This window comes from Lontra canadensis, unplaced genomic scaffold, assembly GCF_010015895.1.
Source record: "Lontra canadensis isolate GAN:19392208 unplaced genomic scaffold, GSC_riverotter_1.0 scaffold46, whole genome shotgun sequence".
NCBI lineage: Eukaryota > Metazoa > Chordata > Mammalia > Carnivora > Mustelidae > Lontra > Lontra canadensis.
In genome coordinates, this window is record NW_022631040.1 from 14,148,459 (window position 1) to 14,161,983 (window position 13,525).

The 13,525-nt window shown below is 40.7% G+C and overlaps 1 long non-coding RNA gene across 2 annotated transcripts; it reads right to left on the reverse strand.

The window, feature by feature from the left end:
• Positions 1 to 7,729: 7,729 nt before the first annotated feature.
• On the reverse strand, positions 7,730 to 12,266 carry LOC116876609. 2 transcript variants are annotated; one of them, XR_004384430.1, is made up of 3 exons: positions 12,156 to 12,266; positions 8,900 to 8,972; positions 7,730 to 8,597 (listed from the first exon to the last, which is right to left on the reverse strand). It is a non-coding gene; the product is annotated as an uncharacterized LOC116876609 (long non-coding RNA). The 2 variants fall into 2 exon arrangements; XR_004384431.1 differs by lacking the exon at positions 12,156 to 12,266 and adding an exon at positions 9,776 to 10,083.
• Between the last annotated feature and the right edge of the window lie 1,259 nt (positions 12,267 to 13,525).

Here is a 13,525-nt window from a genome sequence, read left to right on the forward strand (position 1 = left end):
TTTTTTAGGACCAAATAAAGTCTCCATACATTCCAAAACGTTGATGAGGATAGTCAATATTTTCTGATTACAATGCAATAGAATAGAAGTCAATTAGCAGCACTGGAAAGAACAAGAAAGCCTTTCTCTTATACAATTCTTACATAGATCAAAGAAGAAAACTGAAATCACATTTCATCAACAAAATAACAGTAATTAAATCATTGTCTGAATCTATGAGTAGTATTCAGCAAATGTACATTTATACTAATATACAAGAAGAGAAGTTAGGCTTATGTAACAGTTTAACAGTAAAGAAAATATACCTTAAAAGTGAAGTTAATAAATGTGCAATAATAAAAATAAAGTATCAAAATCAAGAAGATAAAGAAAAGGGACACCTGAGTGACTCAGTTGGTTAAGCATCTGCCTTCTGCTCAGGTCATGATCCCAGGGTACTGGGATGGAGCCCCGCATCAGACTCTCTGCTCAATGGGAAGTCTGCTTCTCCCTCTCCCTCTGCCCATCTCCCTTGTTCATGCTCTCTCTCTCTCAAATAAATAAATAAAATATTTTTAAATATAAAAAAGAAGGTAAAAAAAACAATAAAACATCCAAAAAGCATAAAAAAGAAAATATTATAGGTATTAATAAGTTGGAAAATGAATTGCTTGACCTCATTCATAGAAGAAATGAAAATTGAAACAATATTTTCCTTTTTTACCATTTAGATGATAGAAGGTCAGAATGTTTGAAAGTATGTTGGCAACAATGCAGAGTAGCAGGTACAACCATACAAAGTAGCAAGTACAGAGCTGGTGGGAATGTAAATGGTGAAAATTCTCTATTGAAAGCTCCTGGGCAAAATCTATAAAAATTGTAAAGCATATACCCTTTTATATTACAATTCTCCTTTTAGGACTTTATTCCATATATACCAACACACATGTGGTTGATATGTACATGATATGTTATTCCTGATAGCATTGTTTATAAAAGCAACCTGCTGGAAACTATCTCACGATTCATAGAGAACTTTAAAAAGAATTACGATGGGGCATCTGGGTGGCTCAGTGGGTTAAAGCCTCTGCCTTCGGCTCTGGGGTCCTGGGATCGAGCCCTGCATCGGGCTCTCTGCTCAGCGGGGAGCCTGCTTCCCTTCCTCTCTCTTTCTGCCTGTCTCTCTGCCTACTTGTGATCTCTGTCAAATAAATAAAATCTTAAAAAAAAAAAAGAATTATGATGCATTTTTAGAATTCAGTGTGCTACATGGCTGTTAAAGAAAATCATGAGACTGTTCAGTATGGATTGACATGAACTAATCTCCAGGACACCATATACTGTTAAATGAAGAAGATCAGAGTGTAAAACAGTTTGTTCATTTGCATTTTTAGAGAATAAGAAGCATATACACGTGTTTTTGCATATGCATAGATCAAGATCAGGAGGACCCAGGAGGAATGGGTAATGGCCATCACCATGGGAAAAGGCTGCAAGAATGGGAGACAATCCCACCTTTCACCACCAACTTTTTAAATATTTTTACTTCTTTTGTGCCATTCATATATTATTTGCTTAAAAATAATGCCAAAGGCGGCTCCAGGGTGACTCAGTCAGTTAAGCATATGACTCTTGATCTCAGCTCGGGTCTTGATCTCAAGGTCTCAGGTTCAAGCTCCATACTGGGCTCCACACTGGGCATGGAGCCTACTTTTAAAAAACATTTAAATATTTAAATATTTAAGAAATATTAAAACATTTAAATATTTAAATATTTAAGAAATATTTAAATATTTAAAAAATATTTTAAAAATATTTTTAAACAAACAAACAAGCAAATGCTAAAGTGTTAAGAAGACGGAAACTGATATGAGTGCTGGCAAAGGGATTTGAGTTCTAAGCAAGATGCTCCAAATTATTTACCACCTCTCCTCCTGCCCCATCCATCTCGCCCCCACTGCTGTGGTTCAACAGCCATCGCTCTGATTCTTGAGGATTTAAAAATCAGTTCTGTGTAGCTTTGGGCTAGGCTAGTTGGTCAGCTCTGTGGGTATTTAACTTAAGCCCCATCAGTTCTGAGGCTGGTAAGGTCTTACTGACCCTGTTAATACCAAGGACCTATGGAAATAAGGAGACATAACTGAGGAGCCGAGGAGGGGATGTGGAGAACGGGTAGGTCCGAGGATGTGAGGCAGCAGGTTTTCTTGAGACACTGCGCAACAGGCTGCCCCACCCTCACAAGATAAGGGCACGCACCCCATTTCTCACCCTTCCCCCTGAGATAAGCCACCCTTCAAGTAAGCAAGTCCGCACACAAGGACTAAAGCAACAGCCTATCTCTAGGGCAGTAAACATCATTTATTTGGGTTTTGCCTGTTCCAAGATCCATTGTCTCCTGAAATCCAATTTGCCATGTGCCCTAAGCTTATTTGGGGCTCGATGGAACACAAATTAGTGCAAGGCAGCAGAATCTCCATGGAGGCCCAAACAGGAGATCAGTCAGTCTTAATAACCTCACACACAATCAGAAGGAGCAACCTTAATGTGCATGAAGACAGCCTGGTTGGGAACAGCGAGTGGAAGGGTGCATTTCTTAAAAAGTCCTCTGCTATTTTTCTCACATTATTTGCACCCAATGCTTGATTGCTTTCCTTTCCTTTCCTTTCCTTTTCTTTTCTTTTCTTTTCTTTTCTTTTCTTTTCTTTTCTTTTCTTTTCTTCTTCCTTTGTCTCTTTCCCTCTCTCCCTCTCTCTCTCTCTTTTGGTGGAATTTAAACCCAGAACTGTTAACCATTTTTTCTTTTCTTTCAAAGCTGCCATCAGCTCCAATAAAGAGACTATGATCTCCACTGAGCAGAGAGATTTGGACTAGGCTGGCTAGGAATAGGTTTTCCTATACACACTGTGTTTTGTTTGCCTGTTGCTCAGATCCAAGAGAAAGTATAGCCCTGAGCTGGTGTTGCAGAAATGTAAAGTTGGTTCATCCTCCCCTCTTACCACATAAAATACTTACTAAACACATATTGAGCACCAGCAAGAGAAAGAGGAAGCCTCTGGCACAAAATAAATGAAAGGCTCATTCCTGCCCACCAAGAATTTACAGTCTCGTGGGTAAGATGTAAAGAGCACACATAAAAAGAACCAGAGAAGACATGAATTTGCACTTGATTCTTAATTGACTTCACACATCCATGTTCAAAGGCTGACAGGTTTCTGAGCACTCAGGCTCTGCTGGAAAAGTCTCTAGGAGCGGTTCAGTGCCAAGAGGACTGTTCCAAATGCATGACCTTCCTCAGCCAGGCAGCAAAACAGTTTTCAAGAAGAGCTTGCATTCGCCTGAAACCCAGAGAGAAAGGGGAATCTAAGACCTTTGAGAGCCTCAGATTGTCTGTCCCTGTGCTGGGTGGCCACTAGTACATTTGAGCCAGAGGCCCCCTCAGGCCTGGAAAGGAGATTTCAGATCAGGGCATCAAAAATGGGGGAAATGATGGTCAGCACAGTCTTACTTTTCTTCACTGTTCATTTGGATTTCTGAGAACTGAAACCCATAAGGATGTGAGTTTGATCTTTCTTCCTGCATAATACAAAGCATAAGAGTCCCCCATTTCTGGAAGCAAAGGAGGAAGATGGTGAAGGGAAAGGCCAGGCTGGGCTGGGGTCATTGAAGAAGACTGTCTCAGAAGGGATGGGGGTTTGAGCTGAAGCCAGAAGGAAGGAAGAGAAGCCCGGAAATGGCCCTGGTAGTAAGCCGACTGTGTGACCCAACCTCTGGAAGCTGAGATGCTCCTGACCTGGGAGGAAGATCAAAGAGGGTCTAAGGCCGCCACTTGTCCTATGGGGGGCACTACGAGATCCAGGGACCAGCCCTGGACACCCCCCCCCCACCATCAAGACCCCCGAGCTGCCTCTACCTGCAAAGCTCATTTCCATCTTGAATTCTGAACATCCCAGTGGTTGGCAACCACTAGTAAGCATCTGGAACCCAAGGCCCCATGTCAGACGGAGCTAAGTCAGAGTTTTCTACAACACGTCCAGCTCCTTGTTATTGACAAGTTACCAAGTTCTTCTCTGGTCTTCATTTTTTTAAGATTTTATTTTTAAGTGGGGTGCCTGGGTGGCTCCATCAGCCAAGCAGCTGGCTCCAGATTTCAGCTCAAGTCATGATCTCAGGGTCATGAGATCAAGTCCCACATCAGGCTCCATACTGAGTGGGGAATCTGCTTGAGGATTCTCTCTCTCCCTCTGCCCCTTCCCCCCTGCTTACACTCTCTCTCTCTCTAAAATAAATAAATAAATAAATAGATGAATGAATCTTCAAAAAAATTTTTTTAATCTTAAAAACACCTTATTTTTAAGTACTCTCTATGCCCAACGTGGTGGGACTTGAACTCATGGCCCGCTAGATCAAGAGTCACATGCTTCACCAACTGACCTTTAAAATAAAAATGTTGGGGTGCCTGGGTGGTTCAGTCATTAAACATCTGTCTTCAGCTCGGGTCATGATCCCAGTTTCCTAGGATTGAGCCCCGAAACAGGCTCCCTGCTCAGCGGGAAGCCTTATTCTCCCTCTCCTAATCCCCTTGCTTGTGTTCCCTCTCTCTCTGTAAAATAAATAAATAAAATCTTTAAGATAAAATAAAATAAAAATGTTACTATCTACCTTGCAGCATTTTTGTACTATCCAGGTATAATTTATGGAAGGGGTATGACACCTAGCAGGAGCCCCAAAATGGTGGTCACTACTACTGTATCAGGTTAACATGCTCCTCAAGAAGAGATAGGGAAGAGGAAGCAGATTGCTGACCTGCTAACAGGCGCTGCTCACCCCAGGAAGGAGACTGATGCCTGGTATGTGCCCGGGGTCCGATACTCAAATACTGCATTAGTAAATAGGCTCTTCTTGCCAGTTTGGCTATTTCTTTTCACATAACTTTATTGTCATCTTAAAGGTCATTAGTAAATTATAGGATTGTCTTTTAAGGTTTGTATTACATACATTTTAAAATTTAAATTCATGCAAATGAGGAAGAAATTGAACTATGTAACTTGACTTTTGCTTTGAACTGTGGTAAGTTTAGTCTTAATTGTGGTCCCTCAGTAATAGGCAAATGAGAGGTCCTTCTTCTTTTTTTTTAAACGTTTATTTATTTATTTGAGAGAGAGAGACAGAGTGACGGGAGTGATAGAAAGAGAGAATCCTCGAACAGAATCCCAACTGAATGCGGAGCCTGACAGGGCTCGATTCCAGGATCCTGAGATCATTACCTGAGTTGAAACCAAGAGTCAGCTGCTTAGCCCACTGAGCCACTCAGGCGCCCCCCTCCACCCCAAATCAGAGTTTCTAATGGTCCCTGCCACCAGAATGTTGTTACCTTCCAAAAACCTCACAGTGCGGCTGCTGAGGGCCTGGAGCCCATGCTTGGAGCCAAGGTGGGGCGAGGTGGGAGACCTTCTGAAACCCACAGAAGCAAGATACTCCTTGCAAGTGACAAGTGCCCCAGCCAAGAGGCTGGTGGCCTGCAACGCTGGTCTAGGGCCTTGCTAGCTTTAGCTTAGGACAAAACAAGTGTAACTCTTGAGTTTCTGTGTCCATAAGGGCTTTTTTTTTTAAAGATTTTATTTATTTATTTGAGAGAGTGCGAAAGAGAGACAGAGAACATGAGAGAAAGAAGAATGAGAGGCAGTGGGGGATGGGGAGGGCAGAGAGAGAGGGGGAAGCAGACTCCGCACTGAGCAGGGAGCCCAAAGCAGGGCTCGATTCCATGACCTTGGGATCATGACCTGAGCTGAAGGCAAGCACCTAACCAACTGAGCCACCCAGGCACCCCTGTCCTTAAGGGTTTAATAATACTTCTAAGTTACAAATAGCCCCCACTGCTCAAAGCTGTGCTACGACTTGTGGGTCCCAGGCACACTGGTTTTCATGGGCACTGCCTCCATAAAAAATCATCTTAAGTTATATTCTATGCATTGGCATAAAGATGAATATATTAATACTGTATATTAAAATTTTTTCTTTGACCTAAGAGTTCTTCCTTTTCTGATTTTTTTTAAAGATTTTTATTTATTTGACAGACAGATCACAAGTAGGCAGAGAGGCAGGCAGAGAGAGAGAGGAGGAGGAGGCAGGCTCCCCGCTGAGCAGAGAGCCCAATGTGAGGCTCTATCCCAGGACCCTGGGATCAAGACCTGAGCCGAAGGCAGAGGCTTTAACCACTGAGCCACCCAGGCGCCCTCTTTTTCTGATTTTTAAAAAATATTTTATTTATTTATTTTAGAGAGAGAGAGTGCGTGTGTGCTTACGAGAACGGAGAGGGGCAGAGAGGGAGAGGGAATCCCAAGCAGACTCTGCAATGAGTGCGGAGCCTGACATAGGACTTGATCTTGCAACTCTGAGATCATGACCTGAGCTGAAATCAAGAGCCAGATGCTTAACTGACTGAGCCACCCAGGCACCTCTCTCTTTTTTTTTTTTCCCTGATTTTAAAGGAAATTAAAATAGTTCTGTGGGACTTCAGCACTGTGCATGCCTGTACTTACTGGGTAATTTGACCCCGATGGGGTAAGATTTGTATTTAAAGGCGTTGGTGGGGAGGGAAGAATTGGAAGTGTGGAAAAAAAACAACTTTACTGAGGACCACAGAGCCGTAAGAGAAAGCAGCAAATAAGTGAGCCATATTTTGTCAAGGTCTCCAAATACAGTCTCTCTTTTCAGAGGTTAAAATCTCCAGGTCTTAGAATTTGCTCATTTTACATTCAGGTTGATTACAGTTTAATGCAAAGCACCACAGTGATCACTTTTCAGGAGCAAATGTTTTTCTGATTACTTTGCATTTGTGTATCTAAAACTGGTATTTCGTGAATGCTAACAGCTGCAATTTGAGTTTCCAATTGAATTGTCAAGTAGTGACTTTGTTCTCTCACTTGTAAATGTCCATGTAATGTCCTTAGTTTCTTCAGCGTTTCTTCTTTCCAGTAATCTTGAAGTATGTTTAGAAGCTGTCATTCCCTGCCAGCAGGGTTAGAAAGGGCTCTGCAAAGAACTAGGAGAATTATGGAAAAATTCAGTAAGTGCTGTCAGAAATTTTGCTCTTAACCTGTTTTTAGGTCTATGTTCTCCTGGCCTGAGATGTGAATACAAGCGACATGTGTGGTCCTTCTACCTGCCAGACAGAGCCACCAGGACCTCCCTGGAAATAGTTAGCAAACCCACAATGTAGGCACCCAGCCACCCAGCCACTCCAAGGTAGAAGGAGGACTACCCTTTGAGATACTCCTTGTTATTAGGTTGTAAAGGTGAATTATTTTTCTAAAGATCTCAGCACTAATATGCACTATACCTCCTACAGGGAAGGAAGACACACTTCCAACATATATCAGTGCTATAGTTTCTGCCCCATATGAAATGGTGCTCCTGCCCTGTGCTGTTTCCTTCAATGTCAAGGCACCTGCTCTGAATTGTTTTCCCATTTGTAGAGACAAAGTCACACTGACTTAACCCCTATCTTTTAACCAGTTCCCACTCTAGTCACCTATTGCTTTGGGATTGTTTTCCTCTAAGGAGAAGGACTAATATTTATTGAGCACTTACTTAGTGCTTAGTTAGGTTCTTTCCTGTGCTTCCTCTGATTTAATCTTCACACTTCTCAGAGGTGGAAGTAATAGCCCTTGATAGATGAGTAAATTGAGGCTCAGAGAGGCAAAGCAATTGATAGAACTCAACAGTGAAAATTATGAAAGACAAAATGTACCAGACAATCAAGGATATGATTTATTCAGAATATTTCAATAAGGACAATGTTTATTAATGAGGAACCACTGACAGAAAAGGAAGGAGGCCTAGGGCTTATAGAAGCAGACACTCAAGAGAGTCGTCTATGAGACTGACAGGATTCATGAAGGAGGATGGAGATGGATCTTGGAATCTTCAAGGGTAGGGTGGTCCTTTCTGGTTAGCTGCTCCGGGGACACAAACTGGTGGTGGATTTTTTAACTGTCACAACTTCTTGGGAGCACAAGGCCCAGAAATAGTTCCACATTGTCAGTTCTCCTCATTTGTTCAAGACAAGCACCGTTCCTTTCTGAACAACTCAAAGGTGATCATAAATCTCCGAGAAGGTGACATAAGATCTAAGAAAGTCTCATGAGGCGTCTTGTTAGTCATGCTCCTATAAAACCAGATGAACTGCCTGGTGAGAAGTGGTGACAGAGATCAGTTGTTTTGGGGTTCTGGAGACCAGGTATCTTAAAAGGAGGATTCTTAAAATGAAAAAGGGAAATATTAACATTAAGGTACCGAGCGAGAAACTGAATTCTGAAGATTAGCAGTCCAATACATCCCAAGAGGTTGGTGGAGGAAGTTCTTGGTTATTCAGTACTACTCGGAGTTTCCTGAAGCTCTCCAGTCTGGATGTTGATGTTCTTGCTGATGTCACCCACTATGTTGGCTACCTCCTGTTTAAGAGCATGGGTGACCCAACATTTTGCTGGACTTCCTTAGTGGTGCAGATGTGGCTTGTCCAAGGAGAATTCTGGCCCATAAATGGTTGGCTGTGGTGGTGAGCCTTTGCAGGCTTATGTCAAGTTTCTGGGCTCCAGCTTGCAGGGTTTCTTCAGATCCTAGGGGAAAGGGCCAGTTCTCACCTAGAATCTTGATAGGAATCTGGGCAGTCAGGTTTTATTTCTGAGCGACTTTAAGCCGGGTAAGAGTAAGAAAAATTGGAAGAATTTCTTTGGAGAATATTAGCCAGATGTTGAAGAAAACTAAAAGGATTAAAAATTTTGGTAAAGATTGACAATTTGACCAAGGTAACAGGATTCAATCTACTTTTGGTACATAGGTTTTTCCAGGAAAGAGTGTGGGGGGGGGGACGATTAAATCTCTACCCAGACCAGACATAGTTTGCATATTTACCACTTACTTGTGATTTTCAAGGGTAAAAGATTTGATAGGTGTTCATGTAAGAATAACACAAGTGACAGTGGAGTTTGTTTCTGTGCAAAACAAGATAAAGTATCTATGAATATAATGATCATTATTTTTAATTTGTGGTTATTATGTATAATTTATAAAAATGGATGAACATAATCTTCACAAAGCAAAAACATCATACTTGATAATTGTAATTCTAAGTCGTAATATACCACAAAGATATCAAGCATATAGGTAGAAAATACCAAGAATATATCATGGAGTTTGATTAAGGTTTGGAGTTTATAAAACTCCGTAGATAAATGATGTCATAGATAGTAAAACTCCACTGGAAAACTACAACCCTAAAAGATGCTAGATTTAGGGTGCCTGGGTGGCTCGGATGGTTAAGCGTCTGCTCTCAGCTCAGGTCATGATCCCAGGGTCCTGGGACTGAGTCTGACATCGGGCTCTCTTCTCCTTGGGGAGCCTGCTTCTCCCTCTGCCTCTGCCTCTCTCTCTGTCTCTCTTGAATAAATAAATAAAACCTTTTTTTAAAAAGATGCTAGGTTTAAATTAAAGAAATAAAGTTGCAACAAAGGTAACATTTTTAAAAATACTAAAATATGATGAATGCTACACTGCTGTCTAATATAAGGCAAAGCATTACCAGGACTTTGATAAATCCAGCATATTGTAGACAGTGAGGGACTGACAAATCCCTAGGGACTTCCCATATGACATGCAATTCTGAAATATTTGTATTATTAACATTATCCATACAAATTTAACCTAGGAAGAAGGCCTAAGCATCTCTTCTGATTTGACAACTCTTTGCTTGCAATTCAACAATAACATCATATCAAATAAGCATTATTTCTAGTACCTCTCTATTTACAAGATGAAAGAATGAATCCTCTGTGATTTTCCAAGGACCCTCTGGGAAATCTCAAAAACAGTTTTAGGTGCAAAAGATATCACTTAAAATTGGATGTTGGAAAAACAAAAAGCAAAAGTTGTTAAGAGATCTGAACATCTCAGATGGGAATTGGATCTGGGTACCTGCAATGCAACATTTTGCTTCTCATCTCAAAGCAACAATAAAACATAAAAATAAACATAGAAGTTAGTATCATTGTAAAGAACCTTAGCTCCTTCTTAAGTGAGAAGGTTTTGTTTTCTTAAACCATCAAGGACATAATAAAAAACAACATAAAAATATAGAAGGTGATGGAATCTAGGTAGATTTTTTTTTAAAGATTTTATTTGACAGAGATCACAAGTAGGCAGAGAGGCAGGCAGAGAGAGAGAGGAAGGGAAGCAGGCTCCCTGTTGAGCAGAGAGCCCGATGTGAGCAGAGAGCCTGATGTGGGGCTCGATCCCAGGACTCTGGGATCATGACCTGAGCCGAAGGCAGAGGCTTGAACCCACTGAGCCACCCAGGCAACCTGGAATCTAGGTAGATTACACAGAAAGTAAAGAACAACATTTTAAAACCTCATATTAAGTGCAGACCAATGATATGAGAAAATTTTGTATTTTAACAGAGATAAAAGCAAATTCTAGTTTTGCTTCGGCATAATTGAGTCTTATAAATCTGCCCACCAAATCTTGGTGAGATTTGACCACCACAAATAAAAGTTCCTTTCCACAAATCTTCTGTAAGATTTTATACCCACTCAGATTGGGTCCTCCTCTTCCTTCTTTCTCATTCTGCAACCATCAGTCATTTTATTTTAGGACAAAACAACTCTCATTCTTCATTAGCAAAAACACATCCTGGGGGTGCCTGGGTGGCTCAGTGGGTTAAAGCCTCTGCCTTCGGCTCAGGCCATGGTCCCAGGATCCTGGGATCGAGCCCCACATTGGGCTCTCTGCTCAGCAGGGAGCCTGCTTCCTCCTCTCTCTCTCTGCCTGCCTCTCTGCCTACTTGTGATCTCTGTCTGTCAAATAAATAAATAAAATCTTAAAAAAAAAAAACACATCCTGTCTACCTTGCATACAAAATTGTTTCTCTCTGTCATCTCATTCACATATACTGATAATAAGTTTGACCACAGTAACTTGTATTCCACAGAAAAAATTAGAGGGCTGATAGCTGTGAATGATCTTTCGCATACCAGACTTTGCAGCAGATTAGTGATGCTTACAAATTCCTACAGACATACACATCCTCCATAGCACAGTGTCTCGAGGTGGCAAAAAATGAACATGGTCATCAACAACGCCAAGATATATAGCTTCCCTGCTCCATATAAAAATAAGAGGCAAATGTATATAAAGCTAAAATTATGAGCAGTAATTAATGTTTCAGTTTTCTAACATACTTAGACATGATGGATGTATCCAATGACTATTCATTAATTAACTCAATTTAGTAGAAGTCCAAGGTTTATGTTGCCTAAAGATCTTGGAAATTATCTTCAGTTTCTATACTACAAAACATAATAAAATAAAGTTTCAGAACAATGATTCTTTTTGGTTACGTGCAACTTTATATTTTTTCATAATCTTAAACACAAAGCAGAAGTAATGCTAAACTTGTAGAAGTTTTGGAAGCCCATACCCAAGTAGAATAAAAATGTATGCTTTTATTATATTTAATAATTCAGAGAAAACACAACTGTTTTTATTAAACCAAAATTATTAAACTAGCCTCGTTTGCCAGAGATTTACATAAACTATATAAACTTGAATTCTTAAAACAATTCTGAGTTATTTTATATTAACAATACCTCTTTTTTTAACATGCTTTTTAACAAAGCACATTTTACCTCTAAGTCTATCAGAATCGAACTCCTAAAAGAGATTTTATAATTTGATTTGTTCATACAATCCAGAGGTAGGAAAATATTCCATACTCACACAATGAGAGGGAAAAGCTTTTTTGAATTACAGATATATAAACATGCAGACACACACAGAGAAAAAGCATATAGCTTTAAGTGCAAAATTCTAGCCATGGGTCAAGCATAAACACAGAAATAGAAAACTCACCAGTCAATATTAAGGAACCATTCCCTTCCTAGTGAGTACAAATTCTTAGTTGATCTGAGCTCAGACAACTAGATAAACGGAAAAGACTAACAAATCCGATTCTGTTATCATTCACCCAATAGAGAAAAGATTTGTTTCATGACATTACACCTGTTACATTTACATTAATCTGTTTACAAAGAACACCAAATTGTCAGACAAGAAAACCAAGAGAAGCCATTTCCAGAAGTCAGATGAGTATTCATGAAGAATCAAAGTCAATTACTTACTGTGTTTTACCAGGGGACAGGAGTCCAGAGCACAGAACCAGGGGCTGGGCCCACTGTTATGTCCCCAGATCAGAAGTAAGGAAGAGAGCACAAAGGGCAGAAGAGTTTCGGCATGTGGACGGTATAAAAAAGGATTCAAAGGCAAGGCCTGATTCTGGTCAAAACTGTGAACGACAAAACGTGCTGGACAGTAAAGGACGTGGTTTAATCCATATTATTGCAACATGGAGAATGTTCATTAATGAGAACTGTCTCAAGGAAAAAGAGGGGGACCTGGGATTTATAGAGGCAGGTAAACAAGGGAGTCATCATGAACGAAATTGTCCCGAGGAAGGATGGAGACAGATCTTATCGCAGAAAATGCAAGGGCAGGAAGGCCCTTTGTGGTTAGACAACCCAGGAACACAAAATTTAGGGGAATTCCTGACTGTAGCTACTATGTAGGAGCACAGGGCTCAGGAAAAGTCCAACATTATTAAAAACAAAACAAAACAGCAAAAAAAAACCTTTTTCCTTTAAAGGTGAAATCCTTTCTAATTCTTTTTTTTTTTTCTTCATTCCTCTAGCCTCCCTGGTCCTGGTTTTAATAATTGCTTATGAGCTGACTTTAATTGAATCTGATGAAGGCTGTAGCAACGAGGGAGGGCTTGGGAGGATGGAAAGGGCCCACTGGGTCCAGAAGAAGTGGACTCAGACCAGTCTGAAAGTGTCCATAATGAATAAATCTATAACTGGAGTGGACTCTTGTCAAAGGTTTAAATTAATCTCTGCCAGCAGGAAAATTCAATAACCTTCTAGAAACCCATTGTTTTCATCTCTAGAATGGAGACATAACAGACTTCTCCCAACCTCCAGTGATATACTAACATAAAACAACTGTTACATGTTGGGCACTCAGCATTTTCTCCCTTCTCCCCACCCCTACCCCTACCACTTTCCTTATTACTTACTGGGTTACAGCTCAGCCTCACTCTACCAGCAGCTCTCACACAGGACTGACTGCATGCTCTGTCTGGGCAAGGAACTAGACAACTTACCTTGGAATCCTCTTTGTATGCTGAGCACAGTCAGTGCTCAGTAAATTCCAATTTCTGCATGACAAAGTCATGGCTGAGCTGCTACAACAAAGAACCCCTAAACTAAAGTGACTGAAATAGGACAGAAGTTTTTTTTTTTTTTTTTTTTTTCACAAGTTAGTCTTGAAGGTAGCAGTTCAGGCTGACAGGATGGCTCTGTGTGACACTTTGGGGATCTGATTCCCTGTATCTGTGGCTTTGACTAGGCTACTAAGGCAGGGTCAGCAAACTGAAGTCTGTGAGCAGACCACCTGTTTTTATGTAACCACAGTCATGCCTATTTGTTTCCATATG